The 15,788-nt window shown below is 41.7% G+C and overlaps 1 long non-coding RNA gene across 1 annotated transcript; it reads left to right on the forward strand.

The window, feature by feature from the left end:
* Positions 1-1,459: 1,459 nt before the first annotated feature.
* On the forward strand, positions 1,460-14,734 carry LOC134358221 (uncharacterized). Its single transcript, XR_010020835.1, has 3 exons — positions 1,460-1,554; positions 13,187-13,503; positions 14,552-14,734. It is a non-coding gene; the product is annotated as an uncharacterized LOC134358221 (long non-coding RNA).
* The last annotated feature ends 1,054 nt before the right edge of the window (positions 14,735-15,788 follow it).

The following is a 15,788-nucleotide window of genomic DNA, read 5'->3' on the forward strand; positions in this document are numbered from 1 at the left end:
CTTATATTGATTTTTAAAAGAGCTGAAATAATCACTTCTTTTATTCATTGACATTAAATTCTTCAGCTGGTTATTAGGAATTTGATCTCCAGTCTCTAGAGTGGAGCATGGGCGAACCTGATGAGAAACCAGGGGATAAAACACAAGAGCACATTTAGTCATCAGGATAGGAGAACAGCAACGAGAGAGGGAAGACCACCAATTTAAACTTCATTTATTTTAGTGACAGGTCATGCAGTTGAATTCTGGGCATGAATTGACAAAGTTGTGCAGGCAGGAGGCAGGTAGTGGAAATCTCCCACCAAAAGTACCTTATTCTGTTTTCAACTAGCTGTGATATCTCCACATATCTGCTCTCTATTTCTTGCTAACTGTTGAGGGACTATAATGCATTCCCATCAGAGCGACCATTCCCTTCTTATTTCTATGTTCTACACTTATGACCTCAGTGGACGATCCCCAAGTAATTTCTTTTTTATGAAGACAGCTCCCCCTCCCTTCTTACCTGCCCCTGAGTATCTACATCCTGAAATAGTGAGCTCCCAGTCCTGCCCTTACCTCAGCCATGGCTCTGATATCCAAGAACCACGCCAATCCATGCCCTGAATTCATCTGCACTGAAATAAATGAAGTTTAAATCGGTTGTCTTCCCTCTCTCCTTGCTGTTCTCCTATCCTGATGACTAAATATGCTCTTGTGTTTTATCCCCTGGTTTCTCATCAGCCATGGTCCTGCTCAGGGACCTCCAGGCTTCATTCTAGAGACTGGAGATCAAGTTCCTAATAAGCAGCTGAAGAACTTAATTTCAACTAATTAAAAAAGTGATTATTTCAGCTAATTTAAAAAACGATGTGAATTATTTATGAGTAGTTTTCCATTGATTTGATTGTATTTCTTTGTTCTGCTGTGAATGCCCACAAGAAAATGAATCTTAGGGTAGTATATGATGGCATACAGGTACTGCAGTTGATGAGGGAGGAAGGAACCAAATAAGGGAAGTGAGAACAGTGGGGGAGGGGACCCAGTGGGAGGAGTATGTGGGTGATGGACAGATGGAGTAGATAGAGGAAGGGAATGAAACAGATTGATAGGAGGCTGGAGACTAGGATGAGGATCTTGGGCATTGCATATGCCGAGGAGGAAGTGCATAGATCAGGAGGAGAGAGAGAGGGGCAGAAGGAGGACAGGTTTATGTGAAATTGGAGAATTCAATGTTCATGTCAGGGAGCTGAATATGAGATGCTGTTCTTCTAGTTCACACTTGGCCTCACCTTGGCAGTGGAGAAGGTTGAGGACAGACAGGTTATTATGCAATTATTGGTAATGATTGTCTGTAAAATTATCTTCTGTAATATATTCTTTAAATGGTACAAGTGATACTTTGAATTTCAATAATAAGACCCACATGTCAATTTAGATCAACAGCTGAAGAGAAAATTGTCTGTCCCGTTTTCTTTCCAGATCAAAAATGTTTGCGTTGAACTAATCCCAGAAGGCATCTTGGCCAAGAAAGGCACCTTGGTCTCTATTTTCTCAGAATAATAAGGAAATGTGGTAAGTCCTTTTTAACCTTCATCAGTTTTTATAGTTGCACAATAGAAAGCATCCTCTGAGGATGGCAAATGTTCTGCCTGATGCCATCAGAAATTGCCAGAGAGTTGTTGTCACAGCTCAGTTCACCACGGAAGCCAGCTGCCCCATTATGGACTCTGTCTGCACTTCATGCTGCCTCAGCCAGCATACTCAAAATCCCTTTCCTCTCAGACATGCTCTCTTCTCCCCATTCTACTAGGCAGAAGATGATAAAAGCTTGAGAACAGACACCACCAAGTTCAGGAACCACTAGTATAAGACTACTGAATGGACATCTTGTATATTAAAGGTGAACTTTTCAACTCATGGCCCTGCAAGTTATTGACTGCCTGCTTTAGACTATATTCTGCTTTTGATTATTGTTCTCTCCTGGTACTACTTCAATATATTTACCTTTTGAAATTATCCTAATGGATGGCTTGTAAAACCAAGTTTTTTTACTGTTTCTCCATACAGGTGACACTAATAAACCAAATCCAATTCAAAAAATATAGATGGGACACTTAGCTCAAGAAAAGAAAACTTCAGAGTAAACTAAGGTGCTTTTTTAATTTTGAACCAAAATTAAATTGGAATTCCCTGAGATCCAAACATCCTTCTTTAATTGAATTAAGTAAACAAATCAAACTCCTGAAATAAAACAACAAACTTTGGAAATGTTTGGTAAATTTTCTCACAGATGTTTTGTAGCTTCAGTGATATAATTTCCCCCGGGATCAATAAAGTATGACTATGACTATGACTATGATAATCCAATATGTGAAATTCTGAAGTTCGTGTTAACAAGATGGAAGCACTTTGGAACCCAAATGGCAATACTTTATTCAAAGGAAATGTTTGGTAATGATTTCTTTTGAACAGCAGCTTGATTTTTGAGTTCCATAAATGATACTTGTTCCTTATTGTCAATGTAGAAGCTAAAAGTGGAAGACTGAGGTCAACAAAGTGACACCTTTCACAGCCATCAGGGAGCACTGTTGTTGCCAGGAACGAGGGTAACAAGGCAAGGGGTGGTGGCAGGACTATATGTGGGGATAGGAAGATTAATCAGCTCAGGAAGGTTTCAAATTGGCAGGGTGTAGCACCTGCTTAGCCCTTCGATCAGGGTCACATGAAGCCATGCGAGCAGGTGGTGGATGGTCGTATGTGCAGCTAGTACAGACCACAAGACCTGGTTATGCGACCACTGACACCAGACAGACAATCTCTGAACAGTATTGATAATGTTTGGGGTCACCCGTCTTGTAAAGACACTGCCCAGAAGAAGGAAATGGCAAACCACTTCCATAAGAAAATTTCCCAAGAACAATCACGGTCATGGAAAGACCACGATCACTCATGTCATACGACATGGCAAATAATAAACAAACAAATGATAGTAGCATTTAAGAAGCACTTGGATAGATACATGGAGGGGTGGATATGGGCAGAGTGCAGGAAAGGTGGAACCATCTGGGTAAGCAACATTGTCAGCATAGGCTAGATGGGCCAAAAGGCCTGTGCCCAAGCTCTGTTGCTCTCTGACTCCATGATATTTAAATATTCATCATGTAAAGGACCTTTTGATCTCAGTGGAAGTGTCAAAAACCAGGGAAGTTAATTTAAAATAATTGGTAGAAGCATTATAGAAAAGATGAGGAAAATGTTTTCACACAAAATACTAGTGGAACACAGCAGGCCAGGCAGCATCTATAGGAAGAAGTACAGTCGACGTTTCGGGCTGAGACCCTTCATCAGGACGAAGTGGAGCATCAACAAGTGAGGTTATTTTTGCCCACAGCCCTTGTAGATTGACGAAACAGGGAGACCATGAATTCTGGATGCTTGTGGTAAACTGCTTGGGTGGAAATAAAAGCCTGACCAAGTAAATCACCTCCTTTCTAAAATAAAAAATACTTAAATGAAGGCATGCTTATTTCCCAACTTACTTTGATCCATTCTCGTAATATCTTTGATCTGGAATATTTTCTCTCACTAATTCATAAATTATAGAACATAATATACCTTAATTAGCTTCCTAACCTCATAAGGCACACATTTAGCTCTGATGGTTTTCACGCCGCTCTTTTATGCTTGGCCTGTTTTGGAAATTTTAGAAAGATTATTTCATTCTTCATGAGTAAATAAGAATAGCAATTGCAAAAAAAAACCCTTTCGTTTAATAGAATCAATTTCACTTTTCCTGGTCTAAATCTTCCCCCAGACCATTAAGCGAGAAATCTTTGCCCATGTGATCGAATCTTCTGGAGTTTCTCCTGATGTGGATTGAGGCATGAAAGTTAATCATTTCATGAGTGGGGTCTCCCCTCACCCTCATTAAATATCGACAGGGAGAGCACTCTCTCCGCCTGAGTGGGTTTCAAATATCTGCAAGGTTTCAAGGCAGAAGTGTTGCAGTAATTCTGCAAGTAAAAGGAAATATCGACTGCTGAGACTTTTTGGGTGATCAGCAAGTCTTTTGCCAGGACACTGCAGTATCTTTCTCAGCAATTGACCATCATCAATTAGGAAGATGGTGGTGGTGTGTGGGGATGTGCCCGTTCTCTCTTCTTGTGCAGCCCCTTAGGCTTACAGATGACTCAGTTCTACGGGTTCAGAAGTAGCCTGAAGCCAGTGTGGAAACCACAGGCAGTAGGAGGTTTACTGGCAGTGGGCTGGGGTGTGGGTTTTCTGTGAGTTGATGTGTTTCTTGCCATCATTTACAGGAGGCCTCAATGTGCTCATGATGCATGAGATTAAATGTCACCTCTCCAACTTGAGTCATCATGCACCACAGGTCCCCGGGAGCCCGCATCAAGTTGCAATTCTTCAGGAGGTGTGTGAGCAACATTGGTCATCTCCAGGACACAACGTTGCATTATCATTGTTGTAGTGGTCTGTAGTTCCCCAAGAGGACCACAATATTGTTGTAAGGTTTGGAGGCTTGCATGCCTCAGTGACCCACAGAGCTATGTTGGCTGGAGTCAGGGCCTTGTGCTTTGCCTCTTGGTAGGGTCACCCATACCAAACAGGTCAAAGGGAAGAGGCCAGACTTAGAGTGGTCCACTGGTTCTCCAGGTTCAGGGGATCAGCTCAGGGCTAACAACCCTAACGGATAAAACAAAACCTGTTACAGAAACAGCAATGAAGAGTCCTTCTTTATCTGTGTGCGACAGTACAGACAGACAGAGATGGGGGACCTTCATTGTTTCCTAAACGCCAACAGGGTAACGGGCAGCAAGTAAGTAAGTTGCCTATCACGGATTTCACAGCTTTAAAATCCCAGACAGGTTGTGACTGGATAAGAAAGTGGACATGGCGATGGATCAGACATGATCTTACCAGGTTCAAAGGGCCAAATGGGGCCATAGGGTCGTACAGCATGGAAACAGGCCCTTCTGCCCAAACAGTCCATGCTGACCAAGATGCACGTCTAAGCTAGTCCCATTTGCCGGTGTGGGACCCATATCCCTCTGAAACAGGGGCTCCCAACCTGGGATCCCTGGACCTCTTGGTTAATGGTAAAGGTCCATGGCATAAAAAAGCTTAACGATGTTCTTTTCCTGTAACGGTATTAAAACTAGACAACACTCCAGATGTGGACTGACCGACATCTTATACAACAAACAGTCATGTGATGTCCCAAGTCCAGTCTTCAGTGGGGAAGATCAGCTTCACCACCCTGTCTACCCGTGACACCGCTTTCAAGAATGGCCAGCCTCCTGCTTCCACTTTCGACATCTTCGCTGAGCGGAAACGCACACTGATTCTCAAAGCTCAGTATTGCGGAGAGGAGAAGTGAGGTTTTTGACCCTGGCACAGGCAGTGTCAGAATGACTACACGCCATGTTCACATGTCACCATAGAACATAGAAACCTACAGCACATTACAGGCCCTTTGGTCCACAACGTTGTGCCGACCATGTAACCTACTCTAGAAACTGCCTAGAATTTCCTAGCACATTGCCCTCTATTTTTCTAAGCTCCATGTACCTCACCAAGAGGCTTAAAAGACCCTATTGTATCTGCTTCCACCACCACCACCGGCAGTGCATTCCATGCACGCACCATTCTCTGTGTGAAAAACTTACCTCTGACTTCTCCCTTGTACCTGTTTCCAGGCACCTTAGAACTATTCCCCCTCGTGTTAGCCATTTCAGCGCTGGGAAAAAACCTCTGGCTATCCACATGTTCAATGCCCCTCATCATCTTATACACCTCTATCAGGTCACCTCTCATCCTCCGTCGCTCCAAGGAATAAAGGCCAAGTTCGCTCAACTTATTCTCATAAGTTACACCCTCCAATCCAGGCAACATCCTTGTCAATCTCCTCTGCACTCTCTCTATAGTATCCACATCCTTCCTGTAGTGAGGTGACCAGAACTGAACACAGTACTCCAAGTGGAGTCTGACCAAGCTGTAACGTTACCTTACGGCTCTTGAACTCAATCCCATAGTTGATGAATGACAGCACACTATAAGCCTTCTCAACAACACTGTCAACCTCCACTGCAGCTTTGAGTGTACTATCGACACGGACCCCAAGATCTCTCAGATCCTCCATGCTGCCAAGAGTCTTACCATTAATATTATATTCTGTCTTCAAATTTGACCTACCAAAATGAACCACTTCACAGTTATCTGGGTTGAACTCCATTTGCCACTTCTCAGCCCAGTTTTGCATCCTATCAATGTCCCGCTGTAACCTCTGACAACCCCTCCACACTATCTACAACACCCTAACCTTTGTGTCATCAGCAGACTTACTAACCCATCCCTCCACTTCTTCATCCAGGTCATTTATAAACATCACAAAGAGGAGGGGTTCCAGAACAGATCCCTGCAGAACACCACTGGTCACCGACCTCCATGTACAATACAAATCATCTAAACCCACCCTTTGCCTTCTGTGGACAAGCCAATTCTGGATCCACAAAGCAAGGTCTCCTTGGATCCCATGCCTCCTTACTTTCTGAAGGAGCCTCGCATGGGAAACCTTATCAAATGCCTTACTGAAATCCATATACACTGCATCCACTGCTCTACCTTCATCTATGTGTCTTGTTACATCTTCAAAGAATTCGATCAGGCTTGTAAGGCACGACCTGCCCTTGTCAAAGGCATGCTGACTATCCCAAATCAGATTACGTCTCTCCAAGTGCTCATAAATCCTGCCTCTCAGGATCATCTCCAACAACTTGCTCACCGCTGAAGTCAGACGCACTGATTTATAATTTCCTGGGTTATCCCTACTCCCCTTCTTGAACAAGGAAACAACATTTGCAACCCTCCAATCCTTCAGTACTTCTCCCGTCTCTATTGCTAATGCAAAGATCATCGCAAGAGGCTCAGCAATTTCCTCCCTCGCCTCCCACAGTAGCCTGGAGAATATCTCATCCAGTCCCGGTGACTTATCTAACTTAATGCTTTTCAAAAGCTCCAGCACATCCTCTTTCTTAATGTCTATATGCTCAAGCGTTTCAGTCTGCTGTAATTCATCCCCACAATTGCCAAGGTATTTTTTACCTGGTGAGTTCCAAAGCAAAGCATTCATTAAGTTCCTCCGCTACCTCCTCTGACTCCATACACACTTTTCTACTGTCGCACTTGATTGGTCCTGTTCCCACACGACTGAACCTCTTGCTCTTCAGAGACTTGTACAATGCCTTCGCATACTTGTAGTTAACTTATCTATCACAGCACATTCTGAAACATTCCAAGTCATGCATGGCCTCTTGTTTTCTAACAGACCATCTGTTTCCTTCTTGACATCTAACCAAACTCTCGTGCTCATCTCTGATTCCAGTTCTGCCCAAGATATAATTTAGGGATCGCTCCCTCCGTGACTCACTTATCCATTCGTCCCTCTCCACTGATCTCCCTCCTGGTACTTATCCTTGCAAGCTGAACAAACACCACACCTGCCCCTATGCCTCCTCCCTCACTACCACTCAGGGCCCCAAACAGTCCTTCCAGGTGAGGCGACACTTCAGCTGTGAGTCTGTTGGGATCATATACTGTGTCCAGTTCTCCCAGCGTGGTCTCCTGTATATGGTGAGACCCAATGTAGATTGGTAGACCACTTCGCCAAGCACCTATGCTCCGCCTGCCAGAAGAAGCGGGATCTCCCAGTGGCCACCCATTTTAATTTCACTTCCCATTCCCATTCTGATATGTCAGTCCATGGCCACCTCTACTGTCACAATGAGGCCACACTCAGGTTGGAAGAACTGCACCTTATATTCCGTCTGAGTAGCCTCCAACCTGATGACATGAACATCGATTTCTCGAACCTCCAATAATGCCCCCACTTCACCATTCCTCATCCCCTTTTTTCTCTCTCTCGCCTTATCTCCTTGCCTGCGTATCACCTCCCTCTGGTGCTGCTCCCCCTTTTCTTTCTTTCTTGGTCCTCTCCTATCAGATTCCCCCTTCTCCTGTATCTCTTTCACCAATCAACTTCCCAGCTCTTTACTTCGCCTCTCCCCCTCCCAGTTTCACCTATCCACTTTGGGTATCTCTCTCCCCTCCCTCCACATTTTAAATCTACTCCTCATCTTTTTTCTCTCCAGTCCTGCCAAAGGGTCTTGGCCTGAAACATCGACTGTACTTTTTTCCATAGATGCTGCCTGGTCTGCTGAGTTCCTTAAGCATTTTGTGTGTGTGTTGCTAACATTCCTTCAATGGCTGATCCTGGGCCTTCCCCATGCACTCACACATTACCACAAAGATACCTTCACCAGAAGGACCTAAGTCGTTCAAAGAGCAGCTCACCGTCCCCTCTCCGCCCCAGGTTAGCTGGGGCTGCCCAGGGAGTATCAGCAATGCCCACGTCCTGATTGTGGCAAACAAAAGATGTGGTGAGAGAAGGGCTCTGCACTCCCATCTAGTGGCGAAAAGTAGTAGGTGCAGCAAGAATTCAAAATCAGGTTTGTTATCACTGATGCATCCTGAAATAAATGTAAAAATGTTGGTAAAATCATCATTTTGACTATATGGTTGCGACCAACAAGTGAAAATGTAAGGGGGTTCCATCTACTAAATAAATACTTCATAGAAACTACCAAGGGAACAAAATTAGCTTTATAAAGATCCTTATATTTTTTAGTGATTACAACACCTAAATATCTAAAGGAATCCGTGACTTTGAAAGGGGTATTATCATATATAGAAACAGATTCATTTAAAGGAAACAGTTCACTTTTACTAAAATTTATTTTATATCCTGAAAAATCTCCAAATTCATTAAATAATTTTAGCAAGGCAGGAGTAGATTCCTCAAGATTGGATATATAAACCAGTAAATCATCAGCATAAAGAGAAATCTTATGAATGGTCTCATTCACAAAAACCCCATAAATATCTTTAGCTACACGAAGAGCAATAGCAAGCGGATCTAGTACTAAATTAAATAACAAAGGACTTAACGGACAACCTTGTCTTGTCCTCAGTGAAAGCTGAAAAAAAAGGGGATCTACAGTAATTAGTAACAACAGTAACAATAGGGGTTTTACATATCATTCTAATCCAATTATTAAAATAAACACCAAAGTCAAATTTCTCTAAGACATTAAATAAATATATCCATTCGACTCGATCGAACACTTTTTCAGCATCCAAAGAGACGACGCATTGTGGAGTTTTAAAAGAGGGCAAATATATAATGTTAAATAGACTCCAAACATTTGAAAAAGAATAACAACCCTTTATAAAGCCTGTTTGATCTTTAAAAATAATTTTACCCAAAATATTCTCCAACCGATTGGCCATTATCTTTGACAGAATCTTAGCATCAACATTCAATAATGAAATAGGTCTATATGAGGCACAAACAGTAGGATATTTATCTTTTTTAAGAATTAAAGAAAGAGAAGGCTCATAAAAAGTAGAGGGTAAATCACCTTTCACAAAAGAATCCTTAAGCATTTCCAACATATACGGAGAAAGCAATTTTCCAAATTTTTTATAAAAGTCTACAGGATAGCCGTCAAATCCAGGGACCTTACCAGATTGCATTGAAAAAATAGCTTTATGAATTTTGGCTTCAGTAATTTGAGCATCAAGAGTTTTTTGATTCTGAACAGAAATTTGAGGAAAAACAATCTTCCGTAAGAAAGCATTCATTTTAGAAAGATCTACTGGACATTGAGATTTATGAAGTTCAGTATAAAAATCTTATTTATTTCTTCATATTCCCAAGCCAGGGTACCATCTTTCCTACGGATTTTCAAAATTTGCCTTTTGGCTCTGGCCGTTTTTAATTGAGATGCAAGCAGTTTGTTAGTTTTATCTCCAAACATATAAAATTGGCTCTTTAGCTTAAGCAAGTAGCCTTCAATAGGATGAGTTAATAATAAATTATATTATGATTGAAGTTCCACCCTTTGTTTGAATATATCAATATTAGGGGAGATTGCATAAATATTATCGAAGTCTTTAATTTGTTTTGAAATCTTATCTAATTCTACTTTAGTCTGTTTCTTAAGCTTAGCTGAATAAGAAATGATCTGACCACATAAAAATGCTTTAAATGTATCCCATATAATTAATTTAGACGTACCCCCTATATCATTAAAAACAAAAAAAATCTTTTATCTGGGTTTCAATGAAGCTGACAAAGTCAGAGTTCTGCAATAATGTCTGAGACATGCGCCAAGGTGGGTGGGCAAGAATGACATCATCAAATTCAAAAGACAAACTCAGAGGCGCATGATCAGATATAGCAATAGCGTCATATTCACAATTCTTAACACTAGGCAAGAAGCGAGGATCGATTATATTATAATCAATCCTCGACTATTTTTTATAAACGTGAAAAAAAAGAATATTCTCTGTTATCAGGATGTAAATATCTCCATAATTCAATCAATCCAAAATCGGTCAAAAAGGAGTTAATAAGTGGTGTGGAGTGATTTGGAAGTCGCCGATTGGTTGAGCTCTTGTCAATCAAAGAATTTAAACAACAGTTAAAATCCCCACCCATTATCAACATATATTCATTTAAATCAGGCAGTAAAGCAAATACCTTTTTAAAAAAGGATCATCTAAGTTAGGACCGTACAAATTGACCAAATCAACTTTTCTGTTACAGATTACTCCTTTAACAATTAAAATTCTACCATTATCCTCTTGAGTAAATATATTGGATTTAATAAAGATGGACACTCCCTTAGTTTTACTCTGAGAAGTGGAGTGGAATTGCAAACCACTCCACCATCCAAAAAATATATTTTGATCTCCCATCCTGATATGTGTCTCTTGGGCAAAAATTTTATCAGGTTGGAATCAGTTAATGATTTTAAAGGTCTTTTTTTGTTTGATAGGATGATTCCAACCACGTACATTCCAAGTTATTACATTAATCCGTTTAAATACTATGCTATAATTTTATTCTATTTTACACGTGCGCAGAGCACAGACCAATACGGGATGATCAAAAATGATGGCGATGAAGAATACAACCACATAGAAAACACACATGCTCCGGAATCACCCAATGGGGAAAAACCCCTAACTCTAACCCCAACCCCTCCCCCCATAGCCCGAAAAAAAGCAGGCACCCTATGACAGAATACGAAGCCAGGGACTGCTCTGTCTGTACAAAAAAATTTTAAAAGATTCTCTCTCCCTCCCACTATGTAAAAAAATGAAATCCACTGACCTTGTAAGAGGAGCAACAAAGTCCCAGCAAAGGAAAGTGTTTACATTTCAGCATCTACAAACTACTCCATGTTTATATTTGATCTTTTTTTAAACAAAAAGAACCAAAATAATGTTATCTCTTAAAAAGAAAAACCAGTGACATTTTAAATTTAACATTAAATCCCTATTAAAAAAAGCTTTAAATTTGGTTATAAGATGCTATAATAAAGCAAAAAAAGTTAATAGCATATTTAACCCAACTAAATTTTCAAAAATACCAACTAGTAATATTGTATAAGTAATTGAACCCTCCTCTAAATATATATATATATATATATAAAAATAGCCCCATTAGTAGGAAAAACTACCAATTAGTTAATTAAGCAAAAAACAAAAAAGCATCAAACCAGATATTAGGTTAAAGGAACAAGTCCCTTTATCTTCTTTTTCTCAGTCGAAAGTCCAAATAACCATTTAAACAGTCATACTTAAACCATAGATCTTCTTTCCAAAAAACCAATGATATGCAATAATGAACAAATCCCCTTATCTTCTTTTAATGGTGTCTCAATGAAATGTCCAAATAATCTTCATAAATCTTCTTTCTGAAATGCCAATAATATACAGATAACCAAGCAGCCTTACAAGACAGTTCATTCAGCAGCTGCAGCCGGTAAACATAGTTTGAACGAACACCAGTGCAACTTTAGGACCAAAAAATGTACGAGAAGGAGAATTAGGAGGATAAACTTTAATTCTTGTTGGGTAACGCAAGGAAGGAATCAGTTTCTTATCATATGCCTGTTTCATTACCAGAGCAAATTTTGATCTTTGTTCCATTACCTCCTTTGGATAATCCTCATAAAAACGGAGCTCTGATTCCTTAAATCTAAAAACTCCCTGTTCTCTTGCCTGTCGCATTATTTGATTTTTAATTTTAAAGTGATGAAAACAAACCAATACAGCCCTTTGTTTATTTGGATCTTTAGATTTCGAAGTAAAAGCTCGGTGTGCTCTCTCTATAGTAGGCAGCCGTGATAATATGGTAGGAAATCAGGTATGAAAAAGCTTACCAAAGTAAGCAGTTAAATCTCCATCTTCGGCTCCTTCTTGCAGCCCAACAATTTGTATATTCCTTCGGTGAGACCTAGTTTCCAGGTCTATAATCTTATTTTGATATCTTTCCAAGTGAGTTGTAGTTTCAAACCATTTTGCTTAGTTACCTTCAATTCCTCTTCGTGTGTAATAACTTGAGTTTCCAGGTCTTTAAGCTTTCCCAGAAATTACTTCATTTCATTGCTATTCTTTTCCAGTTGGTCTTTAATTGACCCATTCTGATCTTTAATTGAATTCAGTGTCCGAACCATATCTTCAGCCCATGGTGGCATTTCATCAGATCTTTCCTTTTGCATCTTTCCTTTCCTATTACCTTTATCACTAGATTCAGACAAGTTCTTCCCACTCCTCGTAGACATAGACATATTGTTCCCCCTCAAGAATCAGCAAATAAAAATTTTAAATTGGAAGATTAAACTAGGGGGAAAGGAACAAAACTGGGAGCAGCACAAAAACTGCTGCTACTCCATTTACAGACAGGCGCAGTCTCCCACTGATGTATCCTGATGAAGGGTTTTGCTGCCTGGCCTGCTGATTCCACTAGCGTTTTGTGTTTATCACTTTGATTTCGAACATCTGCAGATTTTCTCTTGTTTATTATCACTAGCACACACAGAGTTAAAAGCCAGGAAGAATCAATTGACAGTAATTGGGAGGAGTTAGCACCTGAGGCCACAGCTTCAGAATAGAAGATGCCCCTTTTTCACAGCAATGAGGAGGGATTTCTCTAGCCAGAGTGAAACCAGAAAAATGGAGTTGAGAGGGAAAATAAATCAGCCATGATCAACTGGTGAAGCTTCTCGACAGGCCAAATGGCTAATTCTGCTCCTATGTTTTACGCTCTTATGTTCAACAGGGTGTTCACGCCTCCTGATTCTAAAACATCGGAAAACTGTGGGCGTTCCCATAATGGGATGAGATGCTACTTGGACAGGGTGCCATTTGAAGAAACCAAGGCAAACTGCCGCAGTGCAAATTGTAGACAGTGGAAACTCCAGCTAGTTAACACTGAAGGAGGGAATGATTGCCCAGGCTTGAAGGTGGAGTGAGAATCGTGAGGCAGTTTCTCCTGGATAATGTCATGGAGTCACAAAATGTGGAAATTGTCTATTCAGGCCACAGCCCACACCAACCACCAGGCAGTTACGAAATGGCTCATGCATGGAAAATGAGGTAAAACTAAACAATTGTTCTACAGTGAAACACCCACTGCAGAGGAGCCATCAAACAAAGAATGATAAAAAGATTGAAAAAGGAAACAAAGAATGATTCTGCCCACTAGTCACCTGAACAATCGTCATATGTAGGTGGTTCCACCAATAACTTCCCTTTTGCTCAATGAGTTCAGACAGAGTATGGCTGAGTGGGGAAAACCAGCCGTGGGTCACTGAATAGCATGGTTCAGAGCTCTTTGGGAAAGTTGATTAAAATCAGAACAAATGTCAGGAATAAAACAAGCATAAATATAACTGCTGCAAAGAATATGACATTTTGGACTTTACATAAAATTAGCAGGCTATGCTGTAAAATTTGACAAACTTTCACTCTCTGGTACAGGGGTTTTCAACCTTCTTTATCCCATGGAGCAACACCATTAAGCAAGGGGTCCATGGACCCCAAGGTTGGGAGGGAACCCCTGCTCTAGTAGGATTTTGGTATCCTATAAAATTCACAGCTTTAACTCTTCAACACAGCTCCTTCTCTCTCTCTCTCTCTCTCTCCCCTCTCCCCTCCTCCACTCCCCCTCCCCCTCTCTATCCCTCTCTCCAACCCCTCTCCTCCTCGCTCCCTCTCCCCTCCCCTCTCTCCCTCCCTCTCCTCCTCTCCCCTCCCCCTCCCCTCTCCATCCCTCTCTCCACTCCCTCTCCTCCTCGCTCCCTCTCCCCCTCCCCTCTCTCCCTCCCCCTCTCCCTCCCTCTCTCCCACTCCCTCTCCTCCTCTCCCCCCTCTCCCCTCTCTCCCTCTCCCCCTCTCCCTCCTCTTCTTCTCTTTCTCCCTCCCTCTCTCCCCCTCTCTCTCCCTCCCTATCTCTCTCCTTCTCTCCCTCTCCCTCTTTCTCCCTCTCTCCCTTCCTCCCTGTCTCCCTCCCCCCCCCTCCATCTCTATCTATCTCTCTCTCATCATCATCATCAACACCTCTCACTCCATTTCAATTTCCCTCTCCACTTGAAATCCTGCATTAGGACCCAGGTTTCAACCCAAATTTAATTTCCTCCCACAGATGCTGCTCGGCCCTCTGGGTTCTTCCAGCAGATTGTTGCTCCAGATTCCAGCATCTACAGTCTCTTGCATCTTCATTCTCTTGCCAATTTCCCTAAAGATGTCATGGAACTGGCGTTGCCTGAAAATGGACCAGTAAGGTTGAAGGAGGGCAGACGCGAACTGATCATGGACCTTTCCTGTGGCTCTGTGCACTATCAATGGAGCAACATGGCTCCTCGAAGGAAGGAGTTGTCCCTACTGTGTATTTGCTTTCTAAGTATGCAATGTTTCGTTTTCAGCATGTCAGTAGGATGATATGGCAATAAAGAAGGCAATTGTTTACAGTGGGTTTTCAGAAACCAATAAGGGCTGAAAACTGCAGGGAGAAACGCAGGGAAGTGTCAGCTCCCTGCCAGTTTAACCCCTCTGACTTTTCCCTGTACTATTGCAGTATCCCCTTCAGCAGGTCAATAATGTAAACTACACCCAGCTGATTCTATAGCTGAAGGCTGGAGTGGGTCGGGTTCTTTCTGCAAATGCTGACCACCATCACTGCGCCGTCTCTTCATTCCCTAATATCATCATTAATAATTTAAATGCCATCATCGTTCTCACACACACACAACTAGAAGCGGTAGACGTGGTGGAAGTGGGTTTGATTGCAACATTGAAGTTTGGTACATAGATGGGAGAGGATGAAAGGGGTGTGGAGGTCTATGGTCCAGAAGTGGGTTGTTGGAAACATAGAATTATAGTTCAGCACAGATAGATGGGCTGAAGAGCCTGTTTTTGAGCTGTTGTGCTCTATGACTCCATCACTCTATTTGTTTGAGAAATTAAGGAACTGGGAAATAGAGCAGAATTTCATGAATGTTATGATCCTGACATGGGGAGTTTATGGATCAGTAGATCAGGAAATCATGGGGAGTTCCAACATAAAGAAACTCAGACCATGAGGCGAGTAGAGTGGAAACTGCAAGACGTTCTGGACAAATGTGGAGCATTAGAGCCTTATCTTGCCGGCTGCCCCCAGCACATCCATGTGTGTGTTGGTTATTAATGCAAACAACACATTTCACTCTGTGTTTCAAAGTACATGTGATAAACCTGAACCTGAATTATTGACTCTACTAGAAGCAGGAGGTGGGGTCATGGTGGGGAAGTGTGGGAATCATGTCCCAGTGGCTAGACCAGTCCGAACTCTGCACAACCACCAGGAAGCTGTCCAGGTTGCAAGAATTCAATTATGAGGGAGA

The sequence above is a fragment of the Mobula hypostoma genome, chromosome 18 (genome assembly GCF_963921235.1).
Source record: "Mobula hypostoma chromosome 18, sMobHyp1.1, whole genome shotgun sequence".
NCBI lineage: Eukaryota > Metazoa > Chordata > Chondrichthyes > Myliobatiformes > Myliobatidae > Mobula > Mobula hypostoma.